Here is a 21,005-nt window from a genome sequence, read left to right as displayed (position 1 = left end):
TAACCCACGGACTTTATCTATATACACGCACTACTGCCCACTGTGTCACCATAACGTTACTGAGCATCCTACAGTGTTAATCCTTCTGGTTCTTCTGGCAGATGAGTGGGTTTTCACACAGTTGTGTGATATGTGCGTCCTGACCTTGTAACGGCTTTGCTTGTTACCCATCTGACCGAGCGCTTTGTGAGATGGATATGTGTAATGGATGGTCCCAAAAAACACAGAAAGCTAATTTGGCAAGATTGTATTTTTATTGTATTCTTTTATAATGGGTTGCAAGCTTTTGAGACTATCCGGGTATTTCCTTCAGATGTATTATGGTATAGTACACCCGAAGAAGAGACCTAAATAGTGTTGAATTTCTTTTAATCCATTACAGGTCAGCTAATAAAGGGATCACCTTTACCAGATTTGCATATAAACTAATTAGTTTCACAAATTATGTAACAGAGATATATTGTGCTACACAAGTAACAGACCTGCTTGACTTTTGGCCAAATCTTGAAAATATGTGAAACTACGAGGGTCTAATTAACCCTTTCAGGGTGATCATTCTGTACTTGCAGAAAATAATCAAACACAAGATTTATGGATAAAGGGAAACACAAAGCTGAATGTATCATAAGGAAGAAAATCGAGATTGATTCATTACGTGTCGTACAGAAAAACTCCATATAACCCACCGGCTGTATCTTGCATACAATCGCTACTGCCCACTGTGTCACCATAACGTTACTGAGCAGTCCTTCCAACTGCTTGTTTTTTAGCAGGAGAATGGTTTTATTGATCTTTCTGGTTCTTGCAAATGATGAGTGGGTTTTCATGCAGTTGTGTGATATGTGCGTCCCAACCTTGTTACGACTTTGCACATTACCCATCTGATCAAGAGCTGTAGGAGAGTTGGTATTATGTGCAAGAGCAGATCTAGTTATTGTTTCTGGGGTGATGTTGCAGAGTGGGTTATAAAGCTGTTAATTATAATAAGGAATGCCTGGGGTTTTTAGGTAATAGGGCCTGTAGGGTAAGCACTTAATCTCCTTTTGCTTTTATACCTACTGTGCCCATATGTGTGATGCAGAAATATGGCCTTGAGCCAAAGCATCAAACATTTGGGAACCAGCCAGTAAATACACTTTAATGCAAATGCATGGTGGAATTCTACAGAATCTCCCTAACCCTGATCAAGGGGTTCCTGGTAAACCAAAAAACTTCCTTACTACAACTCATTAAGCACTGTTTTTATACTGTGTTGTGGGTTGTACATACAAGACTAAAGGCATATGTGTAATAAATAATCAAGTTGTGTAAATTCATATACCACCACTAGATGTCACCAGCGTCCAACGATGACTTGATACATTCACTGGGTTTCCATTATTAACATTGTTTAATAAGAGAGATTCCTGTCCAAACCCATCCATTGTTACTTGGGATTTCTATTGGTTCAGTTAATTAGGATGCATCTTTATGAACTGACCATGGAAGCTTTCAATAAAACCTGCTCTGCTGGGTAGCACTGTTTTTTATTTTAACAAATACAGCACAGAGCAGCACACCGAGATGTTAAAGGGAATGTGTATAAAAGGTTTTTGTTCCTCCAGACTGGAGGTAATCATTGTAGGTATATGTCACAGCCAGGAGCGGGGGAGCTTCGGACACGGTAATCATCTGATCAACATATGGATGTTTCCAGGTATCATAGACATCTGATATTCGGGGGCCACCACCTACTCTCAATCCTAACTCTGCCCATTGCTTTCTGGCACAATGTGCCCATAGAGTTTAATTAATCTGATGGCTGATTTGGAAGGTGAGTGGCACTGAACAGGTTCAACCAGCTGTAAACGGAAAGGTCATGGTCAGTAAATACACAGATAACGCTCTCCAGAATTATTTTCCAGGGTACAACACAATGAGCATCCAAAGTTCAGTATGGTGATGCTTCAATGTGTGCCTCTTAATTTATACAGTACTAAAACACTCACAAACATACATTCATATACTGCAACGGTAATATACAGCTCTGGAGCCTCGCATTTCTAACAAACAACAATAACAAACCAATTACACGGACAGGATGGGGGCATCCAGGGTCGTAACTAGAAACCACAGCGACCCCTAACACGCTCACACACAAACACTTCCATGCACGCACACACATGGATTACACGGTTACTGAACAGTCCTTTCACTTTGGTTTTTTGCAGCAGCCCCACAGCTTTGATCCTTCTGGAAAATGATAAGCAGGTTTTTACACAGTTGTGTGATATGTGCGGTCTGACCTTGTTATGACTTTGCTTGTTATCCATCTGACCAAGATCTGTGCAAGATGGATATGGGTAATGGATGTATTTTTATTGGCTAAGTGCTGGATAATGGATTGCAAGCTTTTGAGACTATCCAGGTTTTTCCTTCACGCATATTATGGTATAATACACCTGAAGAAGAGGGATCACCTTTACCAGATTTGCATAAACTAATTAGTTTCACAAATTATGTTACAGGGATATATTGTGCTACACAAGTAACAGACCTACTTGATTTTTGTACTTGATGTATCATAAGGAAGAAAATCAAGATTGATTTATTGTCATACAGAAAAACTCCATATAACCCACCAGCTTTATCTTGCATACACGCGCTACCGCCCACTGTGTCACCATAACGTTACTGAGCAGTCCTTTCAACTGCTTGTTTTTTAGCAGGAGGACAGTTTTATTGATCTTTCTGGTTCTTGGAAATGATGAGTGGGTTTTCATGCAGTTGCGTGATATGTGCATCCCGACCTTGTTACGACTTTGCACGTTACCCATCTGATCAAGAGCTGTAGGAGAGCTGGTATTATGTGCAAGAACAAATTAATTTTTCATTTATGGGTTGCTGTTGCTGCTTGGGTTGTAAAGCTGTTAATTATAATAAATTAAATAATAGGGCCTGTTGGGTAAGCGCTTTATCTTGTTTTTGCTTTTATACCTACTGTACCCATATGTGTGATGCAGAAATATAGGCTTGAGCCAAAGCATCAAGCATTTGGACACCGGCCACTAAATGCACTTTAATGCAATTACAAGGTGGAATTCTACAGAATCTCCCCATGTCTCCCTAACCCTGTTCCCTAACCCTGATCAGGGGGTTCCTGCTAAACGAAAAAGCATCCTTAATACAACGCATTAACCGCCACGCTTCTTCAATAGCACCGGCCATGTGAGTTCCTGGAAAAACTCCATACAGAACAGAAGGGTAGGAGAGGAACTTTCTCTCCATTTTCCAGGGAGTGGGAAAAAAGTCTGTGTAAAAACACTGCAAGTTTTCAGTTATGTTTTATGCTGTGTTGTGAGTTGTATATACAAGACTAAAGGCATATGCATAAAAATAATCAAGTTGTGCAAATTCATATACCACCACTAGATGTCACCAGCGTCCAATGATGACTCCATACATTCACTGGGTTTCCATTATTAACATTGTTTAATATGAGAGATTCCTGTCTAAACCCATCCATTGTTACTTGGGATTTCTATTAGTTCAGTTAATTAGGATGCATCTTTATGAACTGACCATGGAAGCTTTCAATAAAACCTGCTCTGCTGGGTAGCACTGTTTTTTCGGGGAGTTTATATGAAAAAATGGCAAAATAATTGGGTTTGGTAAAGCATTTTAACAAATGTAGCACAGAGAAGCTCACTGAGATGTTAAAGGGAAGTGTGTATAAAAGGTTTTTGTTCCTCCAGACTGGAGGTAAGCATTGCAGGTAATCCTCATACCTTGGAACTTGCTGTGTTTTCCAGGGGCTCTGGGTTGGTGTATTGAATTTCTGGGCAGCAGAGTGGTTCGCTGCCCTTCCCACTCCCTGCACAGGTTCTGTGGGTACCATCTAGGTTATGCCCACTCTCACACATAACTAGCCTTGTTACTTGATCACAGCCAGGAGTGGGGGAACTTCAGGCACGGTAATCATCTGATCAACCCATCAACCCATGGATGTTTCCAGGTATCATAAAAATCTGATATTTGGGTGCCACCACCTACTCTCTGCCCATTGCTTTCTGGCACAATGTGCCCATAGAGTTTAATTAATCTGATGGCTGATTTGGAAGGTGAGTGGCACTGAACAGGTTCAACCAGCTCTAAACGGAAAGGTCATGGTCAGTAAATACACAGATAACGCTCTCCAGAATTATTTTCCAGGCTACAACACAATGAGCATCCAAAGTTCAGTATGGTGACGCTTCAACGTGTGCCTCTTAATTTTGTATAGTACTAAAACACTCACAAACATACATTCATATACTGCAAAGCTAATATACAGCCCCGGAGCCTCGCATTTCTAACAAACAACAACAAACCAATTACACGGACAGGATGGGGGCATCCAGGGTCGTAACTAGAAACCACAGGGACCCCTAACACGCTCACACACAAACGCATACACACACATGGATTACATGGTTACTGAACAGTCCTTTCACTTTGGTTTTTTGCAACAGCCCCACAGCTTTGATCCTTCTGGAAAACGATAAGCGGGTTTTCACACAGTTGTGTGATATGTGCGGTCTGACCTTGTTATGACTTTGCTTGTTGTCCGTCTGACCAAGAGCTGTGTGAGATGGATGTGTATAATGGATGGTCACAAAAGGCAAATCTGGCAAGATTGTATTTTTATTGGCTAAGTGCTGTATAATGGATTGCAAGCTTTTGAGACTATCCAGGTTTTCCCTTCACGCATATTATGGTATAATACACCTGAAGAAGAGGGATCACCTTTACCAGATTTGCATAAACTAATTAGTTTCACAAATTATGTTACAGGGATTTATTGTGCTACACAAGTAACAGACCTACTTGATTTTTGTACTTGATGTATCATAAGGAAGAAAATCAAGATTGATTTATTGTCGTACAGAAAAACTCCATATAACCCACCAGCTTTTTCTTGCATACACGCGCTACTGCCCACTGTGTCACCATAACGTTACTGAGCAGTCCTTTCAATTGCTTGTTTTTTTAGCAGGATGACAGTTTTATTGATCTTTCTGGTTCTTGAAAATGATGAGTGGGTTTTCACGCAGTTGTGTGATATGTGCATCCCAACCTTGTTACGACTTTGCACATTACCCATCTGATCAAGAGCTGTAGGAGAACTGGTATTATGTGCAAGAACAAATTTATTTTTCGTTTGTGGGTTGGTGTTGCTGATTGGGTTATAAACCTGTTAATTATAACAAATTAAATAATAGGGCCTGTTGGGTAAGCACTTTATCTCATTTTTGCTTTTATACCTGCTGTACCCATATGTGTGATGCAGAAATATAGGCTTGAGCCAAAGCATCGAGCATTTGGACATCGGCCACTAAATGCACTTTTTTCCAATTACGTGGTGGAATTCTACAGAATCTCCCCATGTCTCCCTAACCCTGTTCCCTAACCCTGATCAGGGGGTTCCTGCTAAACGAAAAAGCATCCTTAATACAACGCATTAACCACCACGCTTCTTCAATAGCACCGGCCATGTGAGTTCCTGGAAAAACTCCATACAGAACAGAACAGAACAGAAGGGTAGGAGAGGAACTTTCTCTCCATTTTCCAGGGAGTGGGGAAAAAGCCTGTGCAAGTTTTCAGTTATGTTTTATGCTGTGTTGTGAGTTGTACATGCAAGACTAAAGGCATACGCATAAAAATAATCAAGTTGTGCAAATTCATATACCACCACTAGATGTCACCACCGTCCAATGATGACTCCATACATTATTAGCATTGTTTAATACGAGAGATTCCTGTCTAAACCCATCCATTGTTACTTGGGATTTCTATTAGTTCAGTTAATTAGGATGCATCTTTATGAACTGACCATGGAAGCTTTCAATAAAACCTGCTCTGCTGGGTAGCACTGTTTTTTTCGGGGAGTTTATATGAAAAAATGGCAAAATAATTGGGTTTGGTAAAGCATTTTGACAAATGTAGCACAGAGAAGCTCACTGAGATGTTAAAGGGAAGTGTGTTTAAAAGGTTTTTGTTCCTCCAGACTGGAGGTAAGCATTGCAGGTAATCCTCATACCTTGGAACTTGCTGTGTTTTCCAAGGGCTCTGGGTTGGTGAATTGAATTTCTGGGCAGCAGAGTGGTTCGCTGCCCTTCCCACTCCCTGCACAGGTTCTGTGGGTACCATCTAGGTTATGCCCACTCTCACACATAACTAGCCTTGCCCCTTGATCACAGCCAGGAGTGGGGGAACTTCAGGCACGGTAATCATCTGATCAACCCATCAACCCATGGATGTTTCCAGGTATCATAAAAATCTGATATTCGGGGGCCGCCACCTACTCTCAATCCTAACTCTGCCCATTGCTTTCTGGCACAATGTGCCCATAGAGTTTAATTAATTTGATCTTACCAACCAAGGCTGTGGTCTAATGAGCTGGAACATTAAATTGGTTGCTGTGGTGATTAGACCAGAATCTCCTTTTATCGCCTTAATAGTTACCATCCTGCCTCTTGTTTCCGTTGTCCGTTATCCCTATACAGTCATCTTTATATAAAATATAAAAAAGTTCCTACTTGTTTATAAAAAAAACATCAAAAACGTTTGCTTGTCAGGTGGTTCCTGTGAAACTTACCAAAGACTGGGTTTAGGTGATGGCTATCCAGAGGTGTGACATGATGTTGGGGTTCCCTGCTAGCTATATTGAGGCCCCCATGTATGTACTTTGTCAGCATACCTCTTAGGGTGAAGGAGCAGATTCTGCCTATTCTACTCTCTTGAAGTCATATCTAAGACTCCCGATTGGTGCTTTTGCTACGAGTATATTATACTTGATATCCCTGCTTGAATGCAGGTGACTCAATGAAGTGGTATATCTTTAAATAAGGACAAGTCAAGGTTTCCATGAGGACCAGTATAGAGCCATTTGGTTAGCACATTTGCCTACTACATAGACTATTCACAATGGGCTATGAAAGGGTTAATATTTCAAAAGTCTCAGGATCAGCTCTTTTAGGAAGTTCCCAGGTATGCTTGATAGGGATCTTTGCGTGTTTGATTTTTAAAACATGCCACTGAGAATGTGAAAAAACGGTACTCTCTTTTATGTTATATTAAGTAGCAAAAAATGCATGTTGACAATAAAAAAAATAAAAATAAAAAAAAAAAGTAAAAAAAAAAGTTTAGCGATAAAAAACACCCAGGGATCATTGTCATTAGTGCCAGCTTCAAGCTTCAAAGGGGCCGTGAGAGCCGACGGGCATACCTGGCTTTCCTATCCCATACACCTAATGTAGATACTCTGTATCCCCGCACCCGCTATCATACCCATGGGTAGGTTCAACTTTTACTTTAAAAATTTCCTGAATCCGAGTTTATAAAATTTATATGACATGTCTATTTGTAAACGGCATTAAAACGCATCCTCGATAATGTCAGAGTAAAGAGTCATTCATTTCAAACATCTTATCCTTTTACATAAAGCCTTAAGGCAAATTATTAACCGTGCGTCCTCCATCATTCGGAACTCACAAGACGCACGGTAATTACACGTATAATGATAATGTATTCACATGGGGCTTAAAATCCAGGTGGCAATAATTTGCGGGGGCAGCTCAAAATTTGAATCAAAAAGTGTTTCATTTGATGACAAATGCATTTTTTTTGTTTGCTTCAAACATTATGTTAACCAGGTTTTTTAAGGTAACGTTCCCCCTATAACGTGTGGTTTTGCTTGATTAAAACATACATCAACAGCTGAACTTACATGGCCTTGTTGAGTGCGGATTCCTCGGAGGTGACATCATGAATATAGGTCCTTTTCCTTACTCGGCAAAAATGTACATATATATACATCCTTCATCACAGGCATTCTGCGGACTGTAACGGATAGGTAACTTGTTTGATGTCTATCATGCAAAAGATAATGATGGATGAATGGGCATCTAAAACTTAGTCTCTGGCTCATTGGAAGTAAGGTCCCAGAGTGTTTTTTTCTTAAGAATATTTGGCAGGATGGCATGTTTTTCTTTAAATCTACCTTCATGTATTTTCACACATACATTAAGAGGTGATGGTTTAACACCTCTCTTTACAAGGCACAAAATGTATAATCTAAATAAGACCAAAATCTAGAATGGATGCAGTGGTAGGCAGGCAACAGCTGCTCTTAGAAGAGTGAGCCCAATGTGTAATGGTCCAAAACTGACGATACTGAATGCTCAAAAGAGAATAACAATAATAATAATGATAATAATAGCTTACAATATATATATATATATATATCTATATATATATATATATATATATATATATATATATATAAAATATATATATATTAAACCAGACTGCACGGAAAAGGCAATAGGTGGAGTAGAGAATGATCCATTTATGTGCCTAAGATCTGGCTGTAAAGCATCTCCCCCTTTAGGCCAAGTGTGGAACTACATGTTAAAAAAGGGGCTCAAATTCTTCACAGCAGAGCACTCATTGAGGCTTGTGCCTCCTGGCAATTTAAGAGTTAAATCTCTCATAAATCTCTAATGGAAACTACAATATAACGATTGCTTCCTGGTAAAGGCCGTGGAATTTATGACGTATTTGTTTTGTTTTAATATGTCACCACAAAGTCATTATTTCACATTAAAAACCAAGTACAGTCCAGACAAAGGTTTAAGAGTGAGACGAATACGACACAGTGCAGACGGCAGGTAAAGTTATTAGTTGAATACATTATAATTAAAGCAAAATGGCTTTTTTTTCGCAATTCCCATTTATCTTTATTACGTATGGTCATACATGCTAAGAACAAACGGTTTTTACCAACATTTCTGAAACCAAAGATATAGCAGACACCCTGCCAATTTATTGCACATGCTGCAAGACTAAATAGAGGGAACGCAGCCAACTATTATATATTAAGTACTTGGTTTTGATCCCTTTTTGTAATATAATCAGTGCGATTTCTTTTGTCTCCGCACTCAATCAATTATGCATGATACAGGGCCAGCTCAGCCTTTCTTGCTGGGGAAACTTGTCACTGTTGGCCCTTCATTATGAATTGTGAAGTGAGGGAGCTGAAACCATAAATCTCCTGCAAAGCCTCCCTTTATTAAAAACAAACAAAAAACCCTTGAGCAGTCTAGGGATACAGGCCCAGACTGGCCTTCTGGCATGGCTGGCAAATGAATGGTGGGCCGCTGGACGACCGCTCCATATGTACCCCATTTGCCACACCAGCAGCACATTGGGTGCCGCAGTAAGCTACCTGCTGGCCACAGAGTACGCAAGCATAAAAACGTGACGTCCAGCCTCTTAAATCCAGCCATCTTCCATTTATGACGAAGCAACCACCGGATTAAATACTATAGTTCTGCCCTTTCTACTTCTTGAATTGTATGAAATAGGAAGGTGATACACAAGCCGGTCAAATATCAGCTGGTTGGCAACCCCTTTAGAGGTCAGTGCCGTGGATTCTTTGTCTTTAAAAAATAGACGTCAATAATTTTTTCATTATTAAACAGAATTCAAAGTGAGCAGAAGAAAAATCTAAACCGAATCATTATTTGGTGAGACCACCCTTTGCCTTCAAAACAGCGTCAATTCTTCTAGGCACACAGTGTTTAAGGATCTCTGCAGGTAGGTTGTTCCAAACATCTTGGAGAACTAACCACAGTTCTTCGGTGGATTTAGGGAACCCCACTGCTTCTCTCTTCATGTAATCCCAGACAGGTTTGATGATGTTGAGATTACTCACTTTGCATTTGTTAAATGATAAAAATAAATTATTAACTGTTACTCACCTGCCATCGGAGACCCCCCTCCACCCCACGGCAACCTACGCAGCAGCCGCCACGAAGGAGAGGGAGACCCCCTCCACCGCACGGCCACCTCTGCTGCCGTCTTCCGAGGAGCCGCGCAGGAGAGGCAGACCTCCAGCTGCACAGCGTTCCGCTTCGGTGCTCGCGTGCCCTCTAGTGGCGAACTCCCAAACTAAGGGTCTTTATGAAGGCAAATTACGCCACACTCAAGATGGTCGCGATTCAACGGAAGTGACGTCATGACGGTTTGGTGGGAGATTTGGACTTCCTCTGTGGTACCCTATTTAAGCTCCTCAGACCAGCTATACCTTGCCTTCTGATGGTTTTCTATGCCCTGTGCTAGTACCCAGATAGCGTTATCCGTTCCTGTTACCCCTGTTTTGACCTTGGCTTGTTTGACTACGTTGATCTCCTGAATCCTGACCTCGGCTTGTTACTGTTTACCCTGTCTTCCAGAGTCCTGACCTTGGCTATGTTTATCGTTGGTCCTGCTCTCCAGAATCCTGACCTCGGCTTGTCTGAACTTTTTCTGTCCTAGAGTCCTACCTGACTACGGTGTCTCCTACTAGTTGTACGTGACATTAACATGTCTATTTTTGAAAGTATTTTTACTTTACAGATTTTTTTTTACACCCGCCTAAAACATTTGCACAGTACTGTATATATAACATTTTATGTGGTTTATGTTTTTTGTTTTTTTTTCTTAATGTTAATTTTGTGCTAAATTCTGACATACTGGACAAATGTGTATGCATCATATTTTCCGAGTAACTTGAAAAAAAGAAACACAGGAAAATATTAACTATTTAAAAATGTAACCTATATAATAAGGCCAATGGAGAGAATAGGTAAAAAAATACAGAAAGGGGAGCGCGGAACCTAAAAATCATTAAGACTCCCAGGTTTCTGCTAGAATAATATTGACCAAGGTGCCAAGAGCCCTAATTAAAGCATAAAGCTGTAGAAAAGAGAGTTGTGAATGATAATATAATATAGCATATACTATACACCCTGTACTCTCTACCTCTCCCCAAAGCATGATGGGTTTTCCCCCCCAATCTCTCCACAATAAAAGCGCTCAATATTGCCATTTTAGACATGATTTTAGCAGCTGGTATAGAAGAATACATCACAGACAGAGAAAGGGAAGACAAAAGAATGGGCTTAAAAAGCGAGTGACCGAGAATGTGGATGGATATAGAAAGATCGAGGTAACAAGTATGGTTTCCATAGCAACTGCTCCACATGTTGCACTTTGCCCCAGAACTGTTTTTTTTTTGTTTGTTTGTAAGCCTGAGTTTGTTACATGCTAACTCTTTAGGGGCCCTCGGCTCCATTAAACTCTTTTTAATTGTTCTCTCTAAATTACAATTAGCAGCTGAGTTTCCTCGTTTGGCTGGCATCCTCTGCGCAAAGTAATTGATACGAGGTCTGATTATGTCAGATTGGGACCCGGGGAGAAAAAAAAAAAAAAAGAGAACAACAACAAGAGATAAGAGAAGCGGGCATTAGAAGAGACGCCAGTGCTTTAGATGAAGAGATAATGTGTATGCGCTTGGCTCGGCTCATACAGCTGTTTATGTTAAGGGGTTGGTCCTGTGTACATCACGATGTCTGTATGTACCAGACCTCAAAGAAAAGGCTGTCTTAGCGCAATTATAAGTTGGTACAGGAATAGTCCACCCTCCTCTTCCAACAATAGATTTTCCTTTACGCTAAGCCCTGTCTCTTACACTTCCCCCGCAGAATTACTGACAGACGGGACGTACTCTATACGGTGACATAACAGATCTGTCTTCTCGACAAGCTAAGAGAACATTCTGTAATATACACAATGTCACTGAACATGCAGGGCTGTATACTGAAATCCTTCCTGTCTCTTGCGTACAAACCTATATTATTGTTCAAACTATGCACTTCAAACACAAGCCATGAGTAGGAGGTTTATATGAGTCACTTTGTTCTGCATACTTTTCGGTGCCTGTAAAAGTTCTTTATCTCTTGTATTTATAGGAAGAAACGGGGATACCTGCTATTGAAGGGTTAATGAGATTTGGAATTTTGGGAAGGGTTAATGAAAAGGGCTGATGGGGAGTAATGTTCAGAAAGAGTTGATGAGATCAGCATAACCCTCCTCACCTGTTGTCTCTGTTGTCAAATTGTTATGTTATATACTACTTGTTATGTCCTGTCTACCCATTGTACAGCGCTGCGAAATTTGATGGCGCTATATAAAACAATTAATAATAATAATAATATATGGAAAGATTTATTGTGTGATGGGATATTCGATGAATAGAGGGAAGCTTTTTTAAATGGGTTAATGGGAGCTGGTGTTTGTGAAGGGTTACAAAAAACAAAATACTGTCTGCGCTTCTCACCCTAATAAAGTTGGCAACAAATATATAAACATAATATAAATGAGAGGTTTTGGTTATATGAATTGGCCAAAGCATAATTAAGCTCACCCGCCACGTCAAGGCACACTCTCAATAGGGTGAGAACCTACTCTCACCTCCTACATAGTGGGCACACAAAGCAGTTTATACTGCTACCAAAACCTTATTAATGTGTTGGGGGAGGTGCAATTAAACCTCCTCCCCATTAACCCCTGGACAGCAAGCTGCAACCAGACTGATGAGGAGCCAACAACCTCAAATATGTGCAAACAGGGAAAAGAAAAAATGTCGGTGCGCTAAGCTAATCTCAGGCTCAAAAAATACAAATGTATAATATGAGGTTTGTGAAGGGTTAATAAGAAATGGAATCTGGGAACGCTTTAATAGACCTTGGTACTTGGGAAGGGTTAATAGGTCGTTTTAAGCAAAAAAGGGGTTAGAGGAGCTTGTTCGGTATTGGAGTAGGTGTTCAAGGGGCCAAAGGGCTTGACGGTTGTAGGTTCTTAGTGATATGGGAGAGGTCGGAGGTAAAGTGAGCAGAGCAGAGGATGATGGACAAGGAAAGGTAGGAGACGGTTAAAAATTGGCGGTGCATAACCACGAGTCGGGAAGGCCAACCTTTATGCCCTCACCATCTCCCCCATCCAGACATGGAGTCTGCTGCGCTATTTGAAGGGATGGTGGCTGATAGGATTAAGTTACTTGGTAGCAAGTATGATAACTGTTGGGACTGTGGAGGGTCACTAAAAACAGACTGATCATACGGTACGTGTATACGACATGTATGTGGGCACATGATTTTAGCATGTCTATGGGTGATGAATATGCAGGACGTATTCATGTAGTGTTTGTGTCAGGGTGTTGTCTGAGGATGTATAGCAGTAGCCACACCTCCCTATGACCTCAAGACCCAGATCTTGTCTAGTTATGTCCCAGGTGGGTTTCAAAAATCAAATATCACCATAGTCTAACAAATCTATCAAGGTTACAGTGTTTGCACCAAGTTTGTCTGTTTTCAATAAGCCTCCACTTTTTTTTCTTAATAAATAGGGATCAAGCTGATTTAGTTCACCTTTAACATTATCTTTCTCACAATCTTTCTCATAGTTGACCTGACATGTTGATCCTAGTTGCTGGGTTTTAGTGGGTGACTCCGTTTTAAGCCTAGACTCCTGTAGAAGAAACGCGTCGACTAGTCTAACCAATTCCCGATCTAATCAACAGCGCTTCCCCCCGAGTAATTACCACTAATAATTAAAGGACCACAAAGGAAAACAGGAAGACAATAAAGAATCAAGCTTTCATAAGTCTTGGAGTTGATAAGCAGCATCATGTTTCCAATTAGGTATCAAACAAAATCATGTGATATGGGTATTTCCTCCCCTTTCACCCCTCTCTCTACCCAGCCAACCTTTTTAACTTGCGTGGTGAACTTATATTCATATTTTATGCATCCATCCCAATATTTCATTGAATCCCTTTTCAACCGGTGACGATCACAAGCGCGGCCTTTGTCACCTGACTTTTTCCGTGCATGTGATTGGCTGTTTCAATGTTCACATGCATACGGCCTGTATATTGACCATTCTGCTAACAGAGCAGTCAGCCACAGATGTGGGGCTGTTTTTTAACGATGACATGCTAGGTACGTCGTTGGTCCTCTAGGAAAATCTTTTCATGATGTAACAGGTACGCTATCACTAAAAATGGCCCCATGTCTGTAGCTGACTGCTCCGTGTTAGTTGGGTAGTGTTAGGGCTAGATTTTGGGTTAAAAAAAATAAAAACTTAAAAAAATATTTGTAAGGGTATGCTAAATGGAAAATAGTTGAAGAAAGACATAGCAAGAACACGAAAAAATTGCTCTGGCTATAGAGTAAGAAAAAATACTGTTCAATTAAAGTGAAAATGTGATGATATAAATATGTACCTTCGCTGTACGCACTTGCTAGTCTGACTTCGGAATTATGAAACAATGCTTTGGCATCATCCCATGGCCTGACACCCAGGGCCCAGCTGGAGGGGAGTGTTAATGTTCTCCAAGAATTTCCTGTCCCTGAAGTGGATAGGCTAAGGGGCTCGCACAAGAGTGTGGTTCACAGAAGCAGGATGGATCTGTTTACTAGGGAACTTCTTTTATCTGTGTGAGCGGGAGCCTGGCAAGAATTCCAGCGGGAATGTCAGTGTCAGCCGGGTCTTATCAGGATGCATCATATGGAAAGAATGTAAACAAAGCTAGCAATAGAAATTTGTCATTCAGACTTATATAATACTAAAGTCTCTATTTATAACTCATCTATTTGCTTGTAAAACTGGACTTTGTATTTTAGATCGCACTTGGCATAAGTTAGTTGCGTCAATTTTCTAGCGAATCCCATTTGCCTCAACATGACTTTAATTTATTTTGCCGTTGCAGACAAGATTGTGTTTCAAACTGTATATTTAGTTAGTATTTATTTCTATTAAAAAAATTAGGAATGAATACCATTTTCCATCATAAGCAGTCATGTTATTCCTCCCTTACCTGATAAAGCCTTTTTGTGCTTCAGCCTTCTGATAACTTGAGGCCAAACGCCCAGGTTTCTGCACAGAGCTTTCTGTGGCTGGTGAGGCTCACTCGGTGAGTGAGTCCTGAGATCTAGGCTGACCCTGGTTCGGCCCGTACACTACCCCTAGCCAGCTCCATCATTTCTCATGAATCATGAAGAGATGGATGACGTTGCTGCCTGTGATGAAAACCACCCATGCATTTAAAAACCCCAAAAAAGGGGATACATTTATTTTAGGGGTTGAGGTGTGACAGATGATGGTGGCATTACTGAGATGTTTTAGGTTACTGTGATTTATTTGAGAAATGAAGCTAGAGTCGCCATCAGACAACTTGGGCCTCCATCAGCCACCCCATTACCTCACGAAAATGTCGGTGTACTTATACACTCATACTTATCTGCCAATAAACACCTTTAGCATGCCTCATAATAATTACTGAAGCCATTCTGATTAGATATCACTAGTGCGAGCTTCAGGTGGACCAACTTGTGCACTAAAGAGCATTGGGGCCTCCTAATAACTAACCCCATTCCCCTGCTTGGGTTTATGTTATGAACTATTTTGGCCTCAGTGAACAATGCCAGCGGTGGGCTGGTGAGTGAGACAGACAAGTGTGATTGACAGTGTGGATGCCGCTCTAATTTAAGCCCTTGCGGTTGATGTAGTTTAGACGAAACTGACACGTATATATTTTGAGCAACCATTTGCTTGGGTCTGCTCTATGAAATTAAGATATCAGCCTTACCTTTAACAGTGGTCTCAAAAATATTCTTTCATTGGCCGTGCGCACTTTCCTAATAGAAGTGAACATTATCTGACATAAGGATCCATTTAGCCGTAGAAAACATATCATGTTATTTACAATGATTGTTTTTATGGACAGTTCACACACAAAAATAGCTGTAGATTCGCAAACGTTGATGCAAAAATAAGAACAGTGGCACAACGTTAATACATATTAACCGCTCAAGGCTTCTTGACGGTCTCTGGGTAGTTCTTAAATGCTGTACATTTTTAGCTCACCCATATGTAGACAATTAAGCACAGTTGGATGATCTATTATGTAAGTTTTTTTTTCTTCCTATAAAGAAGGAAATAACTTGTTTTGTTGCCCTTTTTTGCCTCCAGATTCTTTCCCCGAGCACCCATGAAAAAAAGCAACATTTTGATGAAAATAGTTTTGCCTTCTATGGTGCATCGCTGAAATTGGACGGGTGGGGGAGGCGGGCAAGGAAGTGCGGTAATTGGCTTTTTATTTGAAAACATTTGAGGGCTTTGAAGTAAACAATTAGAGGTATATCTCGGTCTTCATTGGGAAAATGCCCAGTGCTGACCATATTGAAGTAATTTCCTCTCCGAGGAATGTTATGTACAGGCCCGGACTGGGACAAAAAATAGGCCCGGGCATTTAAGCCTGAGCAGCCCATATTTATTTATTTATTTATTTATTTATTGTTAAAGCCCACCCTTCATGTGCCACCTTTGCATTTAATCATTCACACAAATCATTAACACATTCATTAATGCAGTCTCACAAATCATTCAAGCAATTCATCCTCACATGAATTCATTAATTGTCATACGCATTCACACAATTCATTCACACATTTATTCATTCATTCTCATACGCATTCACACTACCCCCTCTCTTCATCTTATCTGCCCCTTTTCACTATGTAACCCCCTTCCCCACTTCTCAATATGTAGCGCCTTTATCTATCCCCTCCCCCTTTCTCACTATCTAACCCCCCTCTGCCCCTTCTCACTGCACCCACCTCCCTCACCCTACTTACCTTGTTGCCGAAGCAAGCAGCAACTGCGACCGCGCCTGTGGCAGGGCAGGATTGACTTAGGGGCTAATGGAGCTGCAGCTCCAGGCCCCCACCTTAAAATAGGCCCACTCAGGACCGGACTGACTGGTACTATATGGCCGCATTAACACAGAGCCCCTTAAGCCCGCCGCAACTACCCCCTCCTAACTATCTACCCTCTCCCTCTTTGAAGTTCACTTACCTTTCAGGAGTCCTGTGGTGGGGGTGCAAGGCCTCTGTCTCCCAGCTCTGCCACTGTATGGAACAGTATAGAGTGATGGGAGTTATGATGTACTTTTAGAGCATAATTAGATCATGAAAAAAGACATTGGAAATGGTACAGCATAACACTCATCACTCTCACGCATTTATCAATCCACACATATACCAATCCACACACATACACCAATCCACACACATACACCAATCCACACACATACACACCAATCCACACATATATACCAATCCACACATATATACCAATCCACACATATATACCAATCCACACATATATACCAATCCACACACATACACCAATCCACACACATATACCAATCCACACACATATACCAATCCACACACATACACCAATCCACACATATATACCAATCCACACATATATACCAATCCACACATATATACCAATCCACACACATACACCAATCCACACACATACACCAATCCACACACATATACCAATCCACACACATACACCAATCCACACATATATACCAATCCACACACATATCAATCCACACACATACACCAATCCACACATATACACCAATCCTCACATATATACCAATCCACACATATATACCAATCCACACATATATACCAATCCACACATATATACCAATCCACACATATATACCAATCCACACACATACACTAATCCACACGTATACCAATCCACACACATATACCAATCCACACACATATACCAATCCACACACATATACCAAGCCACACATATACACCAAGCCACACATATACACCAAGCCACACATATACACCAAGCCACACATATACACCAATCCACACATATACACCAATCCACACATATACACCAATCCACACACATATACCAAGCCACACATATACACCAAGCCACACATATACACCAATCCACACATATACACCAATCCACACATATACACCAATCCACACACATATACCAAGCCACACATATACACCAAGCCACACATATACACCAATCCACACATATACACCAATCCACACACATACACCAATCCACACACATATACCAATCCACACACATACACCAATCCACACATATATACCAATCCACACACATATCAATCCACACACATACACCAATCCACACATATATACCAATCCACACATATATACCAATCCACACATATATACCAATCCACACATATATACCAATCCACACACATACACTAATCCACACGTATACCAATCCACACACATATACCAATCCACACACATATACCAATCCACACACATATACCAATCCACACACATATACCAAGCCACACATATACACCAAGCCACACATATACACCAAGCCACACATATACACCAAGCCACACATATACACCAAGCCACACATATACACCAATCCACTCTCACTTAATGCTTTCCTACCTTTCCTTTCTTCTTTCAGCTTCTTTTCCTCTTCTTCAGTTCTTCTGTCTTCTCTGTCTTCTTCCGGGTCAGAGGGCACGGACAGCGGTGGGCGCGGCTTCAGTGCTGTGCGCCGGGATCTGACAACAAACCCCGGCGCACAGCAGCTGTTGCCGCGTGGATCACAAGGGAGCGGTATCGGAGGTCTTTAACAGACCTCCGGCTCCCTTGAGTGATTTTAAGCCGGGTTGAACCCGGCTTAAAATCACTCAAGGGAACCGGAGGTCTGTCAAAGACCTCCGATACCGCTCCCTTGCGAGCCTGCTCCTCCAGCGGCGGACATTACTGTCCGTCTCTGGAGGGGTGCCGGGTGCCGCAAGTTGGCGGCACCCAGTGCGGACCGCCCCCCGCCGCCGCCCCCTGGAGGGTGGTCGCACACCCCAAAGGTCGGCCCTGCCCTAAGGGGCCGGGAAGCCCCCACCAGGGCCGGCCTTAGGGGTCTGCGGCCGTACAGGGTTTAAATTAAAACATCGGGTTTTTTTTTTCAACTTAAAAAAACTTTATTTAACATGGAGGATGTTAAATAAAGTTAAAAAAAAACCCGATGTTTTAATTTAAACTCTGTGCGGCCGCAGACCCGTAAGGCCGGCCTTGGTGGGGACTTCCCGGCCCCTTAGAGTGGCGGACCCGGTCGCAGTTGCGGCGGGCTTAAGGGGCAGGTGCCCCTTATGCCCTGCGTTACTGCGGCCGTAGGTAGGGTAGGGGCCTGGAGCTACAGCTCCATCAGCCCCTAAGTCAGTGCGGCCCTGCCGTGGCCCGGCCCACCGGGCAAATGCCCGGTGTGCCCGATGGCCAGTCCGGGCCTGGTTATGTAGATATAGAGCATTTTATATTGTGCAAACTGACCAAATATTTTAGTTTAGCACATGATTTATTTCAATTATTACTATCTATCTATCCATCTATCTATCTATCTATCTATCTATCTATCTATCTATCCATATCTATCTATATCTCTATCTCTATCTATCTATCTATCTATCTATCTATCTATCTATCTATCTATCTATCTATCTATCTATCTATCTATCTCTCTATCGACCCATCTGTCTCTCTACTTGTTTATCTGCCTGATCTATCATTATAAGATTATCCATAGTCCTGTGCAGATATCTTATTTAATATTTGAATACACATATAGTTCCCAGGTACGCTCATAACACAAGTTGTTTTGCACCTCGAGATCCTGGGTTCACTTTGGCACTTGTGCCGCGCATTCGTTCTCCTTTCAACTAGGCAAGAAATATAGATTTATTGTAATTAAGTATCATGTGATGTGAACATATGAGACTATGAGTATAGACTGTGGGGGTCCACAGTTTCCATAAAACAGTTTAATGAAGACAACTATTCTTGGTGGCCATACACCACCACACGACCAAAGCTTTTTTGCCCCTCAAGGGCCTGAGTTTACTTGGCATTTGTGCCACACATCTGTTTAAAGCTGTCAAAATGTTTTATGTAGTATATCGTCAGTATAGGCCGTTGAGGTCTTTCCTGAACACAGTTTACTGAAGGCCGTTCTTCTTGGTGGCCATACCAAGAGTAGGCAACAACAGGCTTTGGGACAAATATTTCATTACGAAACATTATGAGGGTCTTCAGAACAAATGCAATCGCTACAAATTTGAAAGGTTAATATTTGTCGATTGTAAGATTTTTTGAGCAGTGTCCCCTTAACCGTTTCTTTTTGTAGGTCCAAATTGTTATGTGATGCGCTACTTGTTATGTCCTGTTTGCCCATTGTATAAGGCTGCAGAATATGGTGGTGCTAAATAAATAGTAAATATAATATGTGGATGTATTTTCAAATTTTCTGTACTTTGAATCTATCTTAAAGGTTTAACATTTCAGGTAAAATTATTTTACTTATTATTTATTATTATTATTATTAAATATTATAATTATTAAATATTATCACAACTAAATAAATGTATTTTTTAAAGACTCGACTTTTAACTTAGAAAATTGTAACGCACCATGGCAATGAGAAATTAATTTATAAACAATTTATAGTCTGGTTTATTTTGCCCTAAAAGCATCTGTTTGTAGATAAATGCTAGTGATAAAAAAAACATTGATGGCTCCGGAGAAAGGGCTGTAAAATGACATCCTAATATCCAGCTTCCTACCTCATCGGTCAAACCTGCAAGCAGATGAGAGATTGCTAATTTGGTAATTGCGTATTATGTTACGTTCCAAAAGTCTGGCAAAACAGTAGCCAGTGGCCACTTCCAGCTGCTAATTAATGGCTACATTTTTCAGCAACAGTCTTACATTTCTTTTGAAGGGCGTCTGTTTGGCAAAGACGGAATTTGTGGTGTATAAAGTAAGGTTCATGGAGGTGTATGAGCTAATTGCAAAATTCACAAAAAAAAGGGCTCTTATCTTTTTTTTTTGGCTGCCTAATGTATATATTCCCAGAGATCTCTTGTTACAACGTGGATCATAAAGGTGATCTCACCGGAGCAGTCTAATCGAATCGACAGCAATGTATGAAATATATAATTTACAGTAGACATTTTTTTGGTTCGGTTGCTGTCTGTGGGATCTTACTGGCTTCTTTTACATACCGTATATTTGGTCTCTTTGTTGTGAATAATTAATTTAGCTCCTGTTTCAACAGTTTGCAAAAAGTTGATTTTAATATGTTTTAATATGGATATGTATGGTGGAAGAGACTAAGCTTAATTAATCTATTTACATTTATTATGCAAAAAATGTTTCTCGTTTTATGAATTTGATGAATCTACTGTTAATCAGGTTTATTTG

At 40.8% G+C, this 21,005-nt stretch overlaps 6 non-coding genes across 6 annotated transcripts; all 6 read left to right on the top strand.

Annotated features, from left to right (window-relative positions):
• The first annotated feature begins 79 nt into the window (after nucleotides 1-79).
• Nucleotides 80-177, top strand: LOC128492987 (small nucleolar RNA U13). The gene has a single exon (XR_008354192.1). It is a non-coding gene; the product is annotated as a small nucleolar RNA U13 (small nucleolar RNA).
• A 612-nt stretch (nucleotides 178-789) lies between these two features.
• Nucleotides 790-887, top strand: LOC128492984 (small nucleolar RNA U13). The gene has a single exon (XR_008354190.1). It is a non-coding gene; the product is annotated as a small nucleolar RNA U13 (small nucleolar RNA).
• A 1,339-nt stretch (nucleotides 888-2,226) lies between these two features.
• LOC128492990 (small nucleolar RNA U13) lies at nucleotides 2,227-2,318 on the top strand. Its single transcript, XR_008354194.1, has one exon. It is a non-coding gene; the product is annotated as a small nucleolar RNA U13 (small nucleolar RNA).
• A 406-nt stretch (nucleotides 2,319-2,724) lies between these two features.
• Nucleotides 2,725-2,822, top strand: LOC128492985 (small nucleolar RNA U13). The gene has a single exon (XR_008354191.1). It is a non-coding gene; the product is annotated as a small nucleolar RNA U13 (small nucleolar RNA).
• A 1,681-nt stretch (nucleotides 2,823-4,503) lies between these two features.
• On the top strand, nucleotides 4,504-4,595 carry LOC128492989 (small nucleolar RNA U13). Its single transcript, XR_008354193.1, has one exon. It is a non-coding gene; the product is annotated as a small nucleolar RNA U13 (small nucleolar RNA).
• A 435-nt stretch (nucleotides 4,596-5,030) lies between these two features.
• Nucleotides 5,031-5,128, top strand: LOC128492981 (small nucleolar RNA U13). The gene has a single exon (XR_008354187.1). It is a non-coding gene; the product is annotated as a small nucleolar RNA U13 (small nucleolar RNA).
• Nucleotides 5,129-21,005: the final 15,877 nt, after the last annotated feature.

This window comes from Spea bombifrons, chromosome 4 (assembly GCF_027358695.1).
Source record: "Spea bombifrons isolate aSpeBom1 chromosome 4, aSpeBom1.2.pri, whole genome shotgun sequence".
NCBI lineage: Eukaryota > Metazoa > Chordata > Amphibia > Anura > Pelobatidae > Spea > Spea bombifrons.
The sequence above is the reverse complement of the archived record's forward strand: the minus strand, read 5'-3'. Positions and strand labels throughout refer to the sequence as shown.